This window comes from Oncorhynchus clarkii, chromosome 29 (assembly GCF_045791955.1).
Source record: "Oncorhynchus clarkii lewisi isolate Uvic-CL-2024 chromosome 29, UVic_Ocla_1.0, whole genome shotgun sequence".
Taxonomy (NCBI): Eukaryota; Metazoa; Chordata; class Actinopteri; order Salmoniformes; family Salmonidae; genus Oncorhynchus; species Oncorhynchus clarkii.
The window spans coordinates 12,736,576-12,758,121 of record NC_092175.1 but is presented as its reverse complement, the minus strand read 5'-3'; the positions used below and the strand labels follow the sequence as shown (position 1 = coordinate 12,758,121).

Genomic DNA, 21,546 nt, shown 5'->3' with positions numbered 1-21,546 from the left:
TGCCGTTACGTGGGAGCTAGGGCACCAAAACAGCATAGAAGTCGATGCTCTTAGTCGTTGCGGCAGTTGACCCACTAGGCTGTTTTACTTTCATGCCAATACCCTTTTCATAAGGGGCAGAATTCTCAAATGACGTGTGCAATTAACTTTCAACATCCCCCATTATTAATGCATGATTTGTGCAGATGTTTGGGTTTATGCACTAGTTTCTTACATTGTTACAAAACTCAATAGGACGTCTACCCAAAACAGATACATGGGGTGCCTAAATACTCTCACATGCTTCCTAAACGTTTCACACATGAGCCTCAGACGTGCTTCACGATTGTCCTCAGACATTTCTTTCTTCATTATGGCGTCTGCTGTATACTGCATTTCCATTCCCAGGCAATCCTTCCTCATGTCCCCCCAGGTTAGTGGCTTTTCCCTGGGCTCTGGTCACTCTTGCATCCCCATCAGCAGCTTCAGTAGATGGGCCACCTGTTGAACTGATCAGAGAATAGAGAAGTTTCATGAAAGTTTGAGTATTGTACGAAATCAAAAAGGCAAGTATCCGGTGGAGTTGGTTAAAGGTAAATAGGAAAGCTAGGTTGCTTAACCTGAACTGACAAAGAAAAGGACATAAGAATGCTATCCTCAAACAGAGCAGAGCTCCAAAAGGCAGCCATTTTAAACATTACGTCTCTTATTCCCAGAGTACAAATATCCAAGTCATGAAATTGTAACAGCTACTGGGTTAGTTTGAGCATGGTTTGATTGGGATATGTTTCCATAAATGACATGTCTAGCCTTGGCATACACTGCACCTTGCTAACTTGTCCAGCAATTTTAATTGTTAGAGAAATTGACATAGAAAATAGATGCGACAATTGCCTGATACGGTGCATTTCCATTGAGTGGTCTTGTGCCACACAAAACAGCTGGATGTAATGTCACGCCAAAAATAACACTTGCAAAAACCTAGTCTAATAAAGTGGTTGGAGTGTTTCCATGATCCATTTTGGCAAATTGTGCATTAAATTGCCTACAGGTGGTGTGGGAGGGCATACAGGCATTCTCAGGTACACTGGGAAAGCCAGCATGAATAGAATGCAAGAATTGACATTCTAATTCTCATGTGCACCTGTAATGATCATGTTGTTTTATCAGCTTTTTAACATGCCACTCCGGTCAGGTGGATGGACTAGCTTGGCAAATAATAAATGCTCACTAACAGGGATGTAAACAAATTTGTGAGCAAAATGAGAGAAGCCGTTTGTGCATATGGAACGTTTTTGGGATCTTATTTCAGCTCATGAAACCAACACTTGACATGTTTTTTTTTTCAGTAGTTACATTTATTTAGCAAGCAGTATGCATTTAATTAAGAATGAAATGTGTGGAGCTTCGTAGTTATGTGATGACATCACGTACCTTCTAAATTATTCTGCAATCAGCATTTAAGTTGATTTGTTTCTATAAAAAAGAAGTTTGACATTCAAAATCCACCCGTCGAACAAATCCATGTCGCTTTAGAATATTTCTCCTATAGCTGTCGTTGCCATTGCGTCTTTTTTGGCGACATTGCTTTTGTCAAATAAACCTGGGTCAATGGAAACCTGCCTATTGTTATACACTGACTAGAAGGAACTTTCACCAAATACCCTTGTTTCTTTCAAAATATTCTAATATGTAGTTAAGAGTTGTCTGTCTGCACCATATGTATCTTTATGAAAGTAGACCTGGCAAAAGACAAGTAATGAACTGCTATATTTCTGCTTTATGTATGCATAGAGTACAATACCTCTTTCGTGAAAAGATTCATGATATTTCAACCTGTTCATGATAAGTATATAGCCTATAAATGATATGAAATGCATATTTGTATACCATTCCTATGGCCCATTGCCACAGCCATATCCATAGCGTTGAAGCCAGAGTCGGACTCAATGGTGGGGTCGGCTCCACTTTCTGTGACAGGAAAGGTTTGAATTAATCAGATGACAGACCTGTCTACACAAATACAGCCTACATCTAAACAATTTACCTAAACATTAAGTCAGTTTCAGATAACCGCCACTGCTGTTGATAAGTACAGTATGTCTGCTGAGTGGAAGGTCAGTCAGCCAGCCAGTCAGTCCTTACCCAGGAGGATTTCCACACAGGGTACATGGTTCCCATGGACAGCGTAGAGCACAGGAGCCCCGCCGTTCTGAAACCAACCCACAAACACTGCATCACCTTGGGCAGCCTCCAGAAAGGTAAGCTCACCACATTCACATCACTGATTTGGGGGATGCATATCCATTTGTCTACATAAGCCATACACAAGAATACAGTTTAAAATCCTGAATCAGCTAACTTTCCTACCCAGTCATTCATTGACGTCCACCCCACAATCGATGAGCATCTTCACGATGTCTGTATATCCCTTACTGCATGCCAGAGACAGAGCACTCTCTCTGCCTTTAGCCAACAGGTTGGGGTCCGCTCCCTAAAGGAAGAGAACATGGAGACAGACCATAAGTGAGAAAATAGTCAGGTCTAAGCGGCCCATTTAGTCAAAACATGATTTCAACAATGTGGTGTTTTGCTGTTATGTGCATTTTATAACAATGTCTGACTATATTTCTGTACCATGTTGTTCAAATTAATTTAGTAATTTGCTGAGTTATTCGTCTCAACATGTCATTGTGCTTACATTCTGAAGCAGGAATTCTATGACTGCAATCTGTCCATGTGCTGCAGCCCACATCAGAAGGGGTGAAGCCTTCCTCATCCTGCAGGTTAATCACAGTCTCTACAGCCATACAAACACCAAAGCAATCAGTAACACGTTCCACATCTTTCAAGTCAACCAGTGAGAGCCATATTATAGACGTTCTTGAGTGCATATTGTTCTTACCAACTTAATTATGTGACTGCATGGTTCTAAGGAGCCCGACAACATCAATATAACAAAACAAATAGAACTCCACCTTGAGGACATCCTCATCTTGTTCAATGCTGGCTAGGAAAACCATTTCACCCTGTGCTGCTAGCTGGTGAATGGACAGAGCTGGAAAGACATAGTTCAGAGGTCAAGTAGCCATCGTTCAACGTTAGATTCAGGTATGGTTTGTGTTGTCATGTTTGAGGCTAAGTGATGTGACAAATCTAGGATAAACGCCGTCATATAGCGCCGACCTCTAAATTGGAAGTCTGTGGACAAAGAAACCACCTTTAGTTTAAGATGAGCTCAGGTACTTACAGTGGACCAGAAGAGGAGTGGAGGACACTTCGTTACCACGGTGCTTGTTGGTGAGTGTTGTCGACTGTTTGATGGGAGAGAAGTGTTTGGTGGTGGACGGGGTATAAACATGACGCACTTGTATCCCCGGTGAGGGTGAAGTCTGAATATTACACTCGGCTGAAAGGGAAAAGAGGCAGCAGCATCATCAAACATTAGCTTCGTTCAATTGAGCAGCAAAATACCTCCTGATTAATCTGGGATCAAATTAGCCTAAAATCATGGCTCTCAGTTCCACTAAATTACACAACGAAGTCATTGAACGAAGGCATCTTCTACGGGGTAGTTTTAAGACCCCCAACGCTCGGCCTGAACATTTACACGCATATCAGTGAGAATGTATATATTTTGTAACATTTATACACCTTTTTATAGGGTTAGTGTTCCTACGTAGCCATTTCTCAATGTTACAGCTCGTGTTTTAAGCAAGACCGAAGGACCACCTGTTCTAATTCGGTATCTAGCGTGCTCCGAACACCTGTATTGTAACGCTAACGGTAGAAGGCCGCCAGAAACATGTCAGTGAAAACTGTCGGCTTGCAACTGTGAGAAAGCCGGTTATATTTAGCGTTTGTGAAAATTATTTGCATGTGATATGAGAAGTAAAGGGCTTTGTTTCTAGAACCGTTTCGTGATTGAGTCGATTCACGTTTAATTTTGATATTTTGTGCTGCCAGTCTACCTCTGAAAATAACAAGGTCCTTCGACCCTTGACTGAGGGAGTAACGGTAAGCACCTTTAATAAGAGTACTGGGGGATAGGGTAAAACATGCGAATTGCATTGTAATACCGATGAGTGCGTCAGTTGGTAGTTAGTTGGTACCTTTAAATAAAACAGAAGCCACCTCCAAATCGGAGTTGACCTGGTCCTGGATGTTTTTGCTGTCCTCCTCGTTGAGTGACTTGACGAATCTTGAGCATACGTTCATATCGAAGCGGTTGGGCAGAATGAACTTGATCCCCATAGCCACGTTCTGTGCACCTGTGTTGTCCGCACTTCCACCCGGGTGCTCCGACTTGATGCCACTCATATCTGGCATCACACATATCCCCTCCATCTCCTCTGAGACCGAACTGGTCCTGCCTGGTACCAAACCTTTGTCCATGACTGAGTAGTTAGAGTCAAGGGGTCGACTCAGTGCTGGGTGGATGTGATGGCGACTGTCTTGGTTAACGAAGACTTTGTTTACCACATCGAGTGTGCCATAAGATAAGTCAGTGAAAGCCTAGAATAAATTTAAACGTAACATCAGCATTGGGTAGGCCAAGGGTTAGTGCTAATATGCATAAACCCACAGGAGAGAGTGGTTGCAAGAGAACAGACCTAATTAACAATATAGGATCAAATCAAGTCCAGAGGCTTACATCGTTCAATTTTAGGGCCTAGCTAGCTACAACCAAATGCTGTCTGACTTACCATTACTGGTAGTTAGGTAATATTTTGAAATAAATAATAAAGACGAGACCAAACAGACCGACTAGTGTTAGTTAGCCCAAGATTGGCCAACTCGTTGAACGAGACGTAGCTAGCTAAGTGTTAGCAAGCTAGCTAACAGACCCAGTATCATCCATTGCAAGCAACCTAACGTACTGATTAGAAGCACAACTTACACCGTTGTTAGTGATTTACATTTATTAATAATAATTTCTTACTAAGTAGCTAACACATTTTGTGTAATGTCCACCGATGGTGCAAGGAGTTGATAGCAGGCATTCCACTTGTTTCTCGCGCATGAGCACTAAAGTTTTTTTCTCTTCATAATGTGCCAAACTGTAAAACCAGGTATGTGAACAATAAAACATTCGAAAACATGCTTTATTCTAGCGCGACACTTACAATTATTGAAAACATACAGAAAAATATTTTGTATTTTAGCAAATTTGACAATGAATGACACTTAATAACCAAGCCTCTTTTTTTGTTTTTGTTTTTTAGTTGTCAATATTCTGGTTGCGGAGGCCTATCCGCTTACAAATCTTTGAGGCCTTGGGGACCTGTGTTTTACTTGTGTGTCAGCTCCAAAAACCTAACCTGGGTGAATTAAAGTTTTACCATGACATTTTGCAATGTTTTTGTTAATCCATTTTAATACGAAAGCTTGGATAATAGATTAGGCTACACTGGTTACTCTGCTGTGAGATTACCATCTGAAGCACAAAGATCACAGTTTTGGTCAAATGCTAAAAATTGGTTTATGCGATGCAAATTTTTTTTGGACCACACGTTCATTAGAACAATTTCTCAATTTTCCTTGAATATTTTCCTTGAATGAAATGGCTCATTATAAACCAAAGACAAAGGAGCTGATCGTTGTCTACGGGAAAAAGAGGGCCGAACAGGCCCCCATTAACATCGACTGGGCTGTAGTGGAGCGGGTCCCCCTCAGGAGACTGAAAAGATTTGGCATGCGTCTCCAGATCCTCAAAGTTCTACAGCTGCACCATCCTGACCGGTTGCATCACCGCCTGGTATGGCCACTGTTAGCCAGCCGACTGTAAGGCACTACAGAGGGTAGTGCGTACGCCCCAGTACATCACGGGGGCCAAACTTCCTGCCATCCAGGACCTATATACTAGGCGGTGTCAGAGGAAGGGCCAAGTCACCCAAGTCATAATAAACTGTTCTCTCTGCTACCACACGACAAGCAGTACAGGAATGCCAAGTAGATCCAAAAGGCTCCTTAGCAGCTTCTACCCCTGAAGCCATAAGACTGCTGAACAATTAATCAAATGACCCCCCTTGTTTTTACACTGCTACTCGCTGTTTCTTATCTATACATAGTAACCTTACACCTACCTACAGGTTGAAATTACCTTGACTAACCTGTAACCCCACACATTAGTGTTATTTTATTGTTACTTTTAATTAAAACATTTTTACTTTTGTTTTATTTTTTTAACCAATAACGCAGTTCAAGGAATAGAGTTAAGGGCTTGTAAATAAGCATTTCACGGTAAGGTCTACACCTTTTGCACTCAGCGCATGTGACAAATAAATGTGAATTTATTTGAATCACAGAAGATGGAAACAGGCATATTAGAAGTGTGCCAGGTGTTTATCCAATCTTTGATTTTCTCTCATAAGCATGTTTCAAGTTACTCTTTTCATTCTCAACTTAAAGTAATAGAGCAGTAGAGTATGTAGGTTTGTAGAAATGTATATGGTACCATTCAGATCAAATTAAAAACATTTATTGACCCAGCTAGCTATCTTAAGTGTTTCCTTTGTGCTGCAAAGTCTCTACATGTCACCATTTGAAGCATGTTACTTCTGCTTGAATAATCTGGAATTACTCATTCGTTTGAGCGGTCAGAGGTTTTCCCCTTCACTGGTCGAAGTTGCAACATGCTAATCTGATTTAGGGGGATATGCCAAATATTTCTCCCTAATCTGTCAAGTCCTGCCATAGAGGAGTGTAGTCCTAAATTAAGCGCCATTCGCTTTTGTTTTTGTCTGAGTTTTTATAGCTGAACCCCTGTCCAGATCAGGAAATTAGGGGCCACCTCTCTATCTTAACCGCTAATATTTATGTGGCTATTTTCAAATGCTGCTAATTTAGCTCATAAAACACAACTTTATATTTTGGTTAGGGATCAATTGGCCAAGCAACAGATATTATTTGATTTCTTTCTGTGGATTTCTGATCTGGTACAAAGGATCAAAAGCTAAATCAACCTGCTATCAACATTTGTCTCACCACAGCTTTCTTTCTTTTGGTTGTTTATACCTGAGTAACAGGGACTTTTTTTGTATGGTCATGGTAAATAGTTTGTTTTTGAATAGGTGGCAATAGTTTGTCAACAGCGACCCATTCCAGTCAGGTCTTTCGTGACATCACAACTATTTCTGGGAATTACGCCTTCCTGAAACTAACTATGCAATGCAAACCATAAGACATGTGAATGTCACATTCATTATGCTAGGTAAGTTCCTCCTTACCAGAAGATCCCCTGTAGGAAAGTAACCCATGACTGTGGAGTTGGTAGATTTAATAGATCCGTTTCACCTATTGTGTGTTGGTTGACTTTACTTTCTTACGTGGCCTTGGCTTTCAAAGTTTGTTTATTTTGAGGTGACTGTGAGGCATGTCTACAAATCTGCTGCAAAGTGGGGATTTCCTAACTACGTGTTTAGGCTTATGTTGTCTGGATGAAAACAGTTTTTCAGCCCCTGCCCTGTCGTATTTATGCAGTTCATCAGTCCCATAACCTCCGCTAGTGACATACACTTTGGCAGCATTTTAGACAGGCAGCCCAATTCGCATCTTTTTTTCACTAATTGATCTTTTGACCAATCAGATCAGCTCTGAAAAAGATATGATGTGATTGGTCAAAAGACCAATTAGTGGAACAAATATCAGAATAGGCTGCCTGTGTGAATGCAGCCTAAATAACCTCTAACCTGTTTGCTGTGTGTGCATAATCTCTCTCTCTCTCTCTGCATGCTTACACACAAATAAAGCAAATGTTTTCATAATGATGTATCATTGTGTGTCAAAGTGAATAACACTATTCAGCCAAGGCATATCGTGCATGTCTACAGTTGGGATTAACACCAATTGAGGGGCATGAATGAAACACGTGCCCTTTAGGTTAGAAGTCAACTGGTTGCCATCAATATATTTCATTCACTTATATCATGCTGTCTGATCAAAGAGAAAAGCCTTATAGGTCAATAAGTCTGAACAAGAAAAGTTGAGTAAGGGAAATGTTTTATTTTCCTTCTTCTATTAATAGAAATGTACAGCACCCCAAGAGCGACAGGGATGGCTTATACAGTCTTTTAGTTGAGGTAATGAATCAACTTAAATAGTACACCACCATCTCAAACCAAACACGTTTTGTGACTTTCCAGCCATGTGTTTTTGAGAGGTTAAGTAGAGCTTTAGGAACTGAATTTGCTCAAGTAAAACTAACCATAAGCTGTTGTTCTTGGAAGGCAAAGGTAATGATGTCCTTGCAGTGATATCGAGGAGAGAGGCAGAGGTATGGGGGTCGTTCAGGGGCTAGCCTAGCTGGGGTGGTAAAGGGGGCTTTTAGCTTATAACGGGGTTGGAGAGGGGGCTGGAGTAGGGTGGGTAACAACAAGGGAGTGAACAGGCAGGAACAAGGGGTGACCATGGTACTCTTATCTTTTCTAATTTTTGTTGCATTGTCGAGAAGGCACCTGCAAGTAATCATTTTGTTGGACGATGTATCAAATTTTATTTATCACATGTGCCGAATACAACAGTGAAATGTTTACTTACAAGCCCTTAACCAACAGTGCATTTTTAAGAAAATAGAGTTAGTAAAATATTTACTAAATAAACTAAAGTAAAAAATTATTGATAAAAGTTACACAAAATAATAATGAGGCTATATACAGGTACTGAGTCAATGTGCGAGTGTACAGGTTAGAAGTTTACCATGCGTATACCATACATACGACTAATAAAACTTGAAACTAGTCATAGACCATGCAATGGTGCATGGAATGATCTGGGATGCTGCTGGTTGGTACACCTGCTTCTTCCAGTCCATAAAACCTTATGAGCAGGCTTCTCTGGGGCCTTGTTGCCAGCAGCACCAACAGGCCTACTCACAGCGCCTGGGTCCTTTGTGCCTCCCGTGCCTGGTCCTCTGCCTCCTGCTGTTTTGTGCTGGACGACTGTAGCCCATGACGTGATTTCACACAACACAACCAGCCACGGCAGAAAGAGAGGGGGTTTTGTCCCGGGACCCTCTTTTGTGCTGTTGTTTAGTTTGTTTGTTTTCAGAGTTTCTAATGAAGAAGGCCTCGAGTTGTGGTCCGTCACTGCCGCAGTAGGGACACCAGGGGGTCTGGAGAATAAAAAGCTTCCAGGTCAATAGCATGGAGCAAATCGCCTCGCTCTAATATCTCTGTCAGTTATCACACGCAACTCCGGCCTCAGTTGCCTTGTTCCCCCAGCATGTGAAGGGCACTCGCGTGATAAGTCTGCGCTCTTGCTGTGACCATAACTCCTACTCCTCACGGCATCTACAGGATAGCCTACTGAGTTGACTGTTAACTCAACTAACACTCAGCTATTGAAACAATGATGCTGAGCTGACCTCAACCCTCTAGCAGGCTGAACTATGTTAAATCTGATTATTGGTGCATACTCATTTATGTCTGGAAAATGCCACAACCACAATTTATTCTAATGTCTTTCACATGTAATCTATGTGAGTAAATGTAATCCGAATAATAATATATCATCCATCATACATTCTTCACTTTATACCAAAAATTGGATGTGGCAACCAGTTCCAAAATATTGCTGAAACAGACTGGCAACCGGGCTAATAGAGAACCTAAACTGTGCTTGTATGACAAATATATGTTGCTAACATATAACATAAATGTCAATGGATGTGTAAGAGGAGGGTAAACAGATCTACGTTTCAGGTTTTACCCAAGCTCTTTACTCAATTGGTGTTTGGTAACTGGGACTAGATCTGCACCTAGGGGCCACCTTACCCCAATCTTGTTATAATTTTCCCCCAGTATGTGATAAAATCTAATGAACACATGGGGGCAGTATCGACCAATCTGACACACCGGCACTTGGCTTGCAACGAATCAAGTTCACGATGAGTAACTGAGCTGAAATTGTTGCTATTGAATGTGACATCAAACAATGAGTTGGCGAGTCTGATTGTACTTAAAGCGTCAGCGTTTTTTATTGTCTTTATAAAATAATATTTAAGTGTATTTTTCATGTACTGAGTATAAGAGATGCATTTTAGAAAACAACGTGTCATACAGTATATGCAGTCATGTACTCTCATGTCATCTATTGTGTCCAGTTGCACATGTGGGATTAGTGATTTTGACAGCAGATGGCAGAACTGGTTCAGTCCAATAACCTTGATGAATGAAGTGTTGTCATCCGCGGGGCTGAGTCCCCTGGTCTACATCTCACACATTTCTCCATTCATTCAATAATTGCTGCAGGCAATTTGGGTTACAAGCTGCACTCAATGGTACAACTGTAGTGGTCTCTGCCTGGTATTCAACTGTTTCCCCAGAACCTGCACACATTATAGGCCTACTCATAGCTTTATATTTGTTTATGGTTGTACTGCTGCTACTGCTGTTGTTGCTGCCAATGAGCTGTAGCCTAAACTGATTCTCCAGTCAATGTTTGCTCAATTTTAGTTAATGGGTTAAGCAGGAAGGGCGGTAACTCCATTTGGACTCCCTCTCATTTCCTCCCGTTGCTATGGGCACTAGTATGAGTAATGACCTTGTATACATGAGTGCAGCAATAAGTTAGTGGAGAACAGCAAGATATGTTTTCAGTATGGGAGGGGGTTGGGCTCACTTATGGTGGACCATATGGGAGGGCAAGCAGTGAAATAGAAAGTGCAACACTCACTAGCCTTCCCATGCAAATTAAGTGTTTTGGATGGCATACAAATATAACTCCCCATGGAAATAAATAGTTCTGTACGGATTCATTCTTATGTTGTTCGTTTGTAATTAGGCTACCTTTCTACCATGTAATGGGCTACTGTAAAAATAAAAAATAAATGTTGGAAACATTTTCAAGACTAGTCTCTTCAGGAGGCACTGATAAGGGAACATATTTTATTTTCTATTATTTTCTACATTTCCTTCAGAAACTATTCGTACTCTGACTTATTCCACATTTTGTTGTGTTACAGCCTGAATTCAAAATTGATTAAATCGTTTTTTTCTCTCTCACCCATCTACACACAATACCCCATAATGGCAAAGTGAAAACATGTTTTGAGAAAGGTTTGCAAATGTATTGAAATTGAAATACAGATATATCATGTAAATAAGTATTCACACCCCTTTGCTATGTGCTTCTACAAAGTATTGACTCAGGGGTGCTAATACTTATTTAACCCTTGTGTAGTCTTAACATTTTGTTTACTACCTTATCCTAAGGGTAAAAAATGACCTGCCTTCACTAAACCCCTAAAATAAAGTAGCTTAATTGAATTGTAAACCCCAAATCTGTTTTGCATGAAGAAACAACTTGTCATTCATCACAAACTTTGTGAATATCTGGGTTTCCCATTTTCAAAATGCAAAAAGACCGCATTTAATCAGTGGACATCACTCGTTTTTACTACAACATACCTGTCATAATTGTTTTCTTTACTTTATTATTATTGCTAAAGGTACTGCATAGGTGTAAACATACATTTGTATTTAGCAAGAGATAGCACTTGTATAGCCTAAGAAAGTAGAAAAAATGTGCAGAAAGTAGTTTTGAATGCATTTTATAGAAAGGAAACGAGTCATACTTTTTTGGCAACATAGTGATATATTCTTATATACTGTACAATGAGAAATTCAACTACAAAATACTAGTATTCTCCCATTTTTTTAAACCATTGCCCCATCCACAAGGTGTAAAAACAACAACAATAAGTAAGAATAAAATAAGATAATAGATACAAAACAAAAACATGAAGAACATAAATCAATCAACTTTAATTAGCACATGTAGGACAGTATGCAAGTGTGTGTGCATGGACTTTGCAGATGTATTTTTACCATGTGCAGCACATAGTATTTGTGTTACAGTCCTTCTTTGGGGGGCAGAATTGGCATCTCCTCCTCTTGCCTGCCCCAGCTGCAGCCTCAGGTGGATCAGGACAAGATTCAGCCCCCTGAACAGCTTTCACAAGCACTGCAGAGGCTGCTGTGCGGGGGAGGCACTCCCTTCTTTGAAGTGCCTTTCCCAGCTGCTCCAGGAACACCCTCCTCTTGTTCTGCTTATCAGGGATCCAGGTAGGGTTTATCTTGTTCCATATCATGCAGGAATTGTATGAGGATACATCTATGATGTTATGGAAGATGACCAGGGGCCAGCGGGCAGTCATCCTCCTGCAGCTGTAAGTTACAATCCCCTTGTCCAGGTTGTCTACGCCTCCTTTGTTGTGGTTGTAGTCCAGGATGATGGCTGGCTTCCTGTCCTCACGATCACTGATCTCAGCTGTTTTTTGCAGTGTGCTCAGGAGGACCACATTCTTGTGGGGAGGTAAGAAACTAGAGTGGTGGTGGGGGTGAAGGCAAACTTTGATGAGAAGGCCTCTCTCCCTCTTGTTGCGAAGAGTGCAGGGGGAAGCTTAGGCTTGTTCTTTCTAACTGTACCAACCATGGTAATCTTTCTCTTCAGGAGCTGCTGGTTGAGCTCATAAGAGGTGAAGAAATTGTCACACGTGACATTGTGCCCCCTCAGTCCATCTGTCACATCAAGCACAACCCGCATCCCCTGGTTCTTCTCCGGGCCTCCACTGGTCGGCTTCCCTGTGTAGACTTGCATCTTCCAAGCGTAGCTGGATTGTGCGTCACAGGCCACTCATATCTGGATGCCATACTTTGCTGGCTTGCTGGGCATATACTGCCGGAAAGAACAGCGACCTTTTGACAAAAGAGATTACTATCAGGAATTAGTATCAGTGTCACAGAAAACAATCACATAAATCAAGGCTATTACAGCAATACATAATAAAATGAACAGTGAAAATCACTTACATTACAGATATGACAATAAAAATGTACCTCTGAATGGAACCAGTTGCTTATCCACTGTTACTTCAGGCCCAGGGTTGTAGAGGATTGGCAGACGCTCAATCCACTTCTCCCAGACCTCTCTTATGTCGTTCGTTTGTCTCTCACACGTCTTGCAGGTGAGAGACCGTAGCATTCTTGAGAACGTGTGAAAGACTCCGTGGCATCGTGGCACTGAAAATCGCCCTTCCACTCTCAGCATTCCAGAGACTACATGTAGCCTCGCCTTGGGACCTATACACACCCGCTAAGATTAGCAGCCCTATGTAGGCACGCAGGTCAATCTCATCCATCTTTTTCCAGTTGTCTCCATATTTACGGAAACCCTGCAAATTTGTCATCTCCAGGATGATTTTTTCAAAAGCTGGTGTGATGAACCTGTAGAATGTTGAGGCGATGTCCTGGGCATGGGCAACCGCATGTCTTGTGGGCCCTGGGGTCATCCTTATGACATGTTGTGCTGCCATCCTGCCCTGGTTGTCATATGGTGACAAGGACCATGTTATTTTGCTGTTCTTTGACAGAAATGTCTCTCTTTCAGCTTGGGGGATTTCTTCATCTGAAGATGATGCATTGTGCTCTGGGTTGTATTCTTCCCCATCTTCTTCAGATACCTCCTCTTCTAAATAATTTGTTTCCTTATTCCTCCTGGACATCTTAATAAATCAGGTCTACGACCTGTTGGGCACTGAAACGTGCACTCATGGCTTCAGCAAAGAGAGAACTGGGGGGACTGTCATCTGCAGCACCTTTATAGCCTCTGACTGCATTCCCCATTAGTAAACAATGCTTTCAAGAAATGTTTATTTTGTCTGTGAACTTGGGTCATGTGTGGGGTCGTGGAGGGGAGATGCTGCACATGCACAAGAAAGTTCAACTATTAGCACACAATCTCAATTTATCATTGTGTGTGTGTGTGTCTTTGTGGTTTTTGTGGTGTGTAAATGGTTTTATAACTGCCGGGTCAAAAATGACCCTTAAGACAATCTTTGTACCCTGGTGGTGTACAGCTTCATTGGAAATATGAACAAAGACGATGTTTCACTTTATCTAATGTTGGGGTCATTCTAGGAAATGTAATCAAAATTCAAGTTGAAAAAATGTCATTTAGGGGGTTTTCTCTGCTGTTAAACATAGTGGCGGATCATTGTTTTACCCTTAAGACAACACAAGGGTTAAATGAGATATTTATATATTTCATTTTCAACAAATTAGCAAAAATGTCTAAAAACATGTTTTCACTTTGTCATTAAGGGTGTGTTTTACAACAACAAAAAAACGATGTCATATATTTTGAAATCAGGCTGTAACACAACAAAATGTGGTCAAGGGGCATGAATACTTTCTGAAGGCACTGTACGTACATAGTAAACCGAGTCCCACTCACCAGGACCTCACCTGTGAATTAAAAGTGGAAATCAAGTGGCGTCATGTCTCCCATCTCATCCAGGTCCGTGGACACGTAACGGTATAATTGACCCGTAGAGGGGAGACCTGCAGCTTCACTGATCAACCCTGTCAACACAGAAAATACTAGATTATTGTTAATTTCTTAGCCGAGAATGTCACTGTAAAATAGCTCCAAATATCATCAGCAAAATCCGAGAGCGCAGCGCGTTAAGGATTCAGAAGTGGCGTGACATTGATAGAGTTCGATGCGCCATTATTTTTGTGTTATTAGCACATAAAAACATTGTGCTTATTTCTACATATAGTACATCATTAATGAGGGACTGGGTTGTCACTGATGAAGGAGGGGCTGGACCGCCACGCACGGTGGAGGAGAGGGCCGGCAGAACGAGCTTGGCAGCGGTGCTTAGGGAAACCCAGTTCTCCAAAAATAAAGTTTGCCTACACTCTTCGTACCGAACTGAAGACTTCACGAAATCGATTCGCAGACTGTCGTGTTATTGATCGTTTTTACTATTACCTATTGGGGGGAATTAGTAAACGTTGAGACTTTTAGGAGATAGATAGGACGTTGGAAAGTGATCGCTCAACTTTCTACACATGAAGCGCTTTCAACAGGTCTAGCGAACAGAGCGCGGACGACTCAGGTAAAGTTAAATCCGACAACACAATGTTGCGCTTTGCATCTAGTCTAGCAAAAAAAATATAGACAGACAATTTGTAATATATAACCCCATTCAAAATGCAAGCAGTTGTATGTCAACGCTCTTCAATAGTGCATAGGCTAGCTGACTACAGGCAGATGAGGATGTTACAATGCGTTATAAATACGTATATCACGGTGTACTGCTGAGGTTGGGCTCTCTAGAGTACAGTTCCTCAAGGTTTCTTCCATACCTTTGCAATTATTTGCCACTGACACCCTGAGATTTTCTTTCTAGACACTTGGGTCCAGCAAGGTTTTTGTTAAACACTTTTTGACAAATGCAATACAATGACAAAATGTGCCGCAGTGTTAGTTCCTAATGTATTGTTAGAGGGAGGTAATTTGTTCTTGGATCTTGGATAAGGATCTATGTTTTGGACTCCAGTGAGTGTTGATAATGCATTGTGTATAGAGCTGTTTCACGTTCTTGTACACGTAGGAAAAAAAGGTGCTATCAAGAACCTAAACGAGTTCTTTGTCTGTCCCCATAGGATAACCCTTTGAAGAACACTTTTTGGTTCCCTTTTAGGTTCAATGTAAAAAAACACTTTTCACAGAAGGTTCTACATGGAACCCAAATAGGGTTCTTTCTACCTGGAAGTGGAACCAAATCGTTTTTTTCTTATAAGGGAGCACGTGTCAGGTTGACATAGTTTTAATATATTATACTGTCTGCAACTTTAATAGCATCATAAATCAGGTTGAAAAAGACGTGTCTAGTGGTTTTCCTATCTTAGTTCACCTGCATATCAGCCCTTCCTGAAGCAGAATGGTTTTGTTTCCTAGACTGAGGACTCACACTGTGCTTGTCTTGGCAGCTGTGTTACATTGTCATCATTCCAGCTTGCATCCCGTTCTCAGGGGCCATGAATCAACACATCAATGAGCATTTAGCTAGATGTTCCTGAGAATCATTTCTATCTCACAACCACACCTGTGCCAAATGCACCAAAGACAATGAGCTGCTACATTTTGGAATTACCAAACGATATGGTGAAATCAAGATTCACCAGTTCAGGTAATGTACAGTTGACGTAGGTGTTGTCATGTGACAGTAACCAGATTCATTGCCACTTGACCTCTCAGGATGTTGACATTTGAAAATATTTGGGTACATGACCAGATGTCAAAACTTGTGTTCCTTCTGGTTTTGACATGTTTGTTCTCTATTGTGTAGAGAGTGACTGGTTAGTCATTGTTCACATCAGTTAGTCTCCTCAGGCCCAGTGTCTGGCTAGGGGCCAAAATCAGGTTTCTTACACACAGACGCACTAAAGAGTAGAGCGGTCAGGGTTAGGAGGACGTCACAACACCTGAGGCTTTTTCAAGGCGAGTGGTGTATGCAGGGCTCTAAATTAATATTTTCCCAACGTAAAAAAAAGTTAAAAGCACAACATACAATCTAGGATATTTTTAAATGATTGAGATATAGTAAGAGATCAGTCATTAATTTCTATGATCATTGATCTTTTGAAAAAGCTATTTCCTTTCTTTCTGTGCCCCCAAATGTCTAGATATACTGGTAAAGTAACCAGGTTGTTAGCTAGCTAGCTAATGAGGTAACATGACTGAACAAGGTGTAAACAAATGCCTGAGTGGTTTTGGAGCAACCCACGACATGGTTTATGAACAGGGCCTAAAAACTAACTTTTTGGTCCACCAGCCATTGTGGCAGGTAGATTAAAAAAATCTACCAGCTACTCATTACCTGACACTTATAATTATTACCAGCCAATGCATTTATTTGCCATAATAACATCAACAACAAGTACGGTTTCTCGGCTTTGTTTTTGCAGATTTCGGATTTTCCCCAGATTTTCTTCACGTTTTCAAAAAAAAATCACTTATTTTAATAGAACATCCGATTTGGTTGTTTTTCCAAGTCCACAACAATCCTTAAACCACATCAGGAGATGACTTTTGAGGTCTGGGAAGAAAATAAAAAAACATTTTTGTAACGGCTGTTGGAAGGAGAAGGTGAGGACCAAGATGCAGGAAGGAGACGGAGAGACAGCCTGGTCCTTGGAGGAGGCACAGGATAGACCGGGCCGTGGAAGCGCACTGGAGGTCTCGAACTAAGGGCCTGCACAACCCTTCCTGGCTGGATGGTGATTCTAGCCCGGCATGTGCGGGGCGCAGGCACAGGACGCACTGGGCTGTGCAGACACACGGGAGACACAGTGCGCCGGCGCAGGATATCTTGGCCCGAGGAGACGCACTGGAGGTCTGGAGAGCAGGGCTGGCACCATCCGTCCTGGCTGGATCCTCACCCTAGCCCGGCAGATGCGGGGAGCTGGGATGTTGCGCACCGGGCTAAGAACGCGTACTGGAGACACTGCGCTCCACTGCATAACACGGTGCCTGACCAGTACGATCCCCGCCATGGTAAGCACGTCTTGGAGAGCTGTAGCGCCAAGCTGGCACAGGACGTGCAGGGCTAGGGAGGCGCACAGGAGGCCTGGTGCGTGGGGCTGGCCTGACTCCTGACTCTGCCACACTCCCCGTGTGCCCCCCCCCCCAAGAAATTTTGGGGGCTTCCTTGCCAGTCGTGTTCCCTCATATCGCTGGTTCCCTTTTCTTGCTGCCTCCGCTCTCCTGGCTCCCTCCACCTGTTCCCATGGGAGGCGATCCCTTCCAGCCAGGATCTCCTCCCATTTGTAGGATCCCTTGCCGTTCAAGATGTCCTCCCATGTCCATTCCTCCTTTTGGGTAGTTCTGTAACGATATTCGTCGTGAGAAGGACCAATGCGCAGTGTGGTAAGTGTTCATCGTTATTATAATAAACTGAACACTAAATTCAACAAGGACCAAAATAAACAACCGAAACAGCTCCGTCAGGTGAAAAACACACTAAAGAGAAAATAACTACCCACAAAACCCATGTGGGCAAGAGCTACCTAAGTATGGTTCTCAATCAGAGACAACGATAGACAGCTGTTCCTGATTGAGAACCATACCCATCCAAAAACAAAGAAATACAAAAACATAGAAAAAGGACCATAGAATGCCCACCGTAGTCACACCCTGGCCTAAACAAAATAGAGAATAAAAGCCTCTCTATGGCCAGGGCGTGACAATTTTGGATTGTATAGTTGCTCTTTAATTTAATTTGCGTAGCTCTAGAGACAGTTTTTTTGCATGGAGTTTTTTCTGTACTGAATGCACAATAGCAGAGATTGCAAAACAAAAGACCACCCGATTTGATACAATTCCACATGATATTATATCATTCTGCCAGGGTATCCTGCTTTGCAGTTAATGGTATGCAGTTACCGGGGTAACGGGGCCCTCCCATGGTGTCTGAAAAAAATAATAGAAAAGATGAGAATCTTCAATGTCTCTTCGCTAGCAGTTCTTTCCAACTCAAACTAACAACCTAGCATGTGAACAAAACAATGTAAATATCCCAGAAACACGAAGACAAAGTCACACTGAGTATGTTTACATGAGCACTAATAATCTGATTTTAAACTGATTATGGCAGTAGGCCGTGTGTGGCATTTGTCATGTGAACACTTTACTCTGCTAATCTTAATCGGTGTAAATTCAAAATCAAAGTAAGCATATACTGATTGCCCAGAAAAGCAGTCGTTTCAATCTTTTTAATTATTTGGACATGTAAACAGCTTAATCTGTGTTCTGGCAGTGTATTTCTTTATGTGCATGTGCCAGCAATGGTAGTGCAAGCCTCCCTCCTTTTTTTTGTGAGTGAAGAAAGTGTGGGAAAATTAAGTTTTCACAGACTTAATATGTACGATCTCAGAATCAAATAGGCTTTGCAAACATTTATTTAGATTGGCGATTTAAGTTAAGAACAAATTCTTATTGACGATGATGGGCAGAACAGTCAGAGAAGAGCTGCGAAATGGAGAGTAAAAGAGAAGGGACGGCCAGAAAAGAAATGTTTTGGAAAGATTTGGTGAAGTGGTAAAAGAGGATTATAGCAGTGTTATGTGTGATGATTGTGATACCATTTCGACAGTCACAAGATGGATTTCAAATAGGCTTGAACTGTAGCCTACTGGTCAGATGGGTTAAATAGAAACTAAAATCTGGACACTGACTCTAGGTCTATAACATCTCACATAGCCTTATAAATTCCTGCCGAATTACCCATTTCTTGCAAGTGAACAAACAGCTGACCCGATCACCACAAGTGTCCATAAAAACAGGATTATTAGGGAAAATCATTCTTCTTGCAAAGCATGCAAACGTTTTAAACAAACTTATATTGATCTGACTATCAACAATAATGATATTATTGTGTGCATTTAACCTTGAGGGGCTATCAAGATTAACCAGTGTGAGGGAACAAAGCTTGAGTAGGGAGTATTAGGCAGAAAGGAGGAAAAGCATAGAGCAGCACCCTTGGCCAAGGGTGTGCCAGAGTGTCCACCCCTAGTGGTGCATCTCCTGCCAGGGCAAAGAACAGCGGGCAGTGTGCGTCTTTGTATTATGTGAAGATACTCAACCGTATCTATCCCAGATCTGGTTCAGCACTTGGGGATTGAGCCTCCAATCCCCATGAATGGGATTCCCTCTGGACAACAAGTCCGCTCCTACGTTCAGTACTCCCGGGACATCAGTCACGCGTAATGAGAGGAGTTGTGCTCTGTTCCACAGAATAATCTTGACAGCCAGTCTACGTAGATGACGAGAATGAGTGCCACCCTGGCGGTTGATGTATGCTATCACAGTCGTATTGTCTATCGTGACCAGGATGTGACAATTCCAGAAGAAGAGCAAAAAGTGTTTTGGAGATAGGAATACTGTCAGTAGGTCAAGGTAGTTTTACCACTTTACTGTAGTTTTACCTGTGAGTGATGCTTCTGTCGTCAACACCTCACTGACACTACCCCTAGGAGAATGCCTGTAACGAAGATGAAGGGGCTCCTCCAGTGGCGGAGGACCGAGAGACAGACTGTGGTCACCTTTTACCTTTCGATTTAGGTGACGAAGTACACAGGCACTGGGCAGAGACCCAATGCTGGGAGTCTCTCATCCTCAGTAGTCCCAGTAGTACTACTGAAATGGTGGAAGCCATCAACCCCAGCACTCTGAGATATATTCTGAACAGGGCAATACACTGATGGAACGGCTTGATGCGGCTGACCGATAGTGTGGTCCAGAAGAGATAGAATCCAGTCTGACGCCCAGGTATTCTTTCTAGTCTCTGAGTGTGCACCAAACTAAGCTATTTTTCTGGTTGATCTTGAACCAGGATGCCAGAGCCGCTTTAACACACTTGCTGAACATCTGGGTGGCTAATGCAAGCCCGAAGGAGACAGCAAGGTACTCGTAGGCCGTGCCCTGAAAGGTGAACCCGAGAAACCTGGCAGAATGCTAATGTGAGGTAAACTGTGGTGAACCAGTCACCTCGACGAATAGAGCGAGACAGCACGTTGAGCATACGGAATATGAACTTCCTCACATAGCTGTTGAGGACCCGTAGGTCCAAAATGGAGCGTTGAAAGCGGGTGGTTTCATAACACTGCAGTGTCTACCCCTTTGTGACTGTGGACAGGACCCAGGGCTGGACTGTGCATGTGTGCCAGTTCACTGCTCTTGTAGCGAGTTGCCCACAAGTAATTTTTCAAACTTATTTTATTTGCTGCTTCACATTTCTCTAGTATAGGCTACTACCGTAATGAACGATATCAGCAAAATGCTGATCGATATGGTATGAAGTGATCGGTATGGTCTGTGTCAATCTATTTTCGGTTTATCATCCCAGATCTAGAGTTGAGTGAACTCCCTCCATCTTCCCTGTGGCTGGACATATAGGAATGAGCCGCTGCACGGGGATAGGGCTCATGGAGCGCAAATGTGCCTCTCCCCCGTTGTGTTGGGGGACGAAAGTCTGCGCTCAGCCCAAGAGGGGACAGGCTAGAATATGGTGTGAACTGTTGACTGCCCCTCTCTGCCGCTGGGGACTGACCTCTTCTTCGCTCCAAGGGAATCAATGGGGCTGGGCCTCGTTGCAGGTGCAACAAAGGACCGCTTCCCCCACTGGCTGCCTCTGTTATTGGGTCTTGACTGGGGGCTCGCAGTCTGCAGCGTCACAGGGGTTTTAGTGGCCCTAGCGCCAGTGTACTGCCCTCTCCATACCCCGAAGCCATGCATTCTTCTTGCTGGGGTTCCACGGTTCCCAGGTATGTGAGGCAAGGTGAAGTTGAAGGCTTTGCCCTCCTTCTTGTGAAGTTCGCACATATTAGCCTATCAGAAGCTTCTAAAGCCATGACATCATTTTCTGGAGTTTAAAGGCACAGTCAACTTAGTGTATGTAAACTTCTGACCCACAGGAATTGTGATACAGTGAATTATAAGTGAAATAATCTCTGTAAACAATTGTTGGAAAACTTACTTGTCACGCACAAAGTAGATGTCCTAGCCGACTTGCCAAAACTATATTTTGTTAACAAGAAATTTGTGGAGTGGTTGAAAATTGAGATTTAATGACTCCAACCTAAGTGTATGTAAACTTCCGACTTCAACTGTATGTGCGACAACGCAGATTTCCTCCCTGGGATCACGGTTAGCCCTCCCGATGCATAGGAGGTTGCCCATCTCCTGTAACAGCTCCGACCTGGTAGGCCATCAGTA

The 21,546-nt window shown here is 42.4% G+C and overlaps 2 pseudogenes; both read right to left on the bottom strand.

Moving 5' to 3' along the window:
* Nucleotides 1–234: 234 nt before the first annotated feature.
* Nucleotides 235–5,010, bottom strand: LOC139388351 (ankyrin repeat family A protein 2-like; annotated as a pseudogene).
* A 4,052-nt stretch (nt 5,011–9,062) lies between these two features.
* On the bottom strand, nt 9,063–13,483 carry LOC139388141 (piggyBac transposable element-derived protein 4-like; annotated as a pseudogene).
* Nucleotides 13,484–21,546: the final 8,063 nt, after the last annotated feature.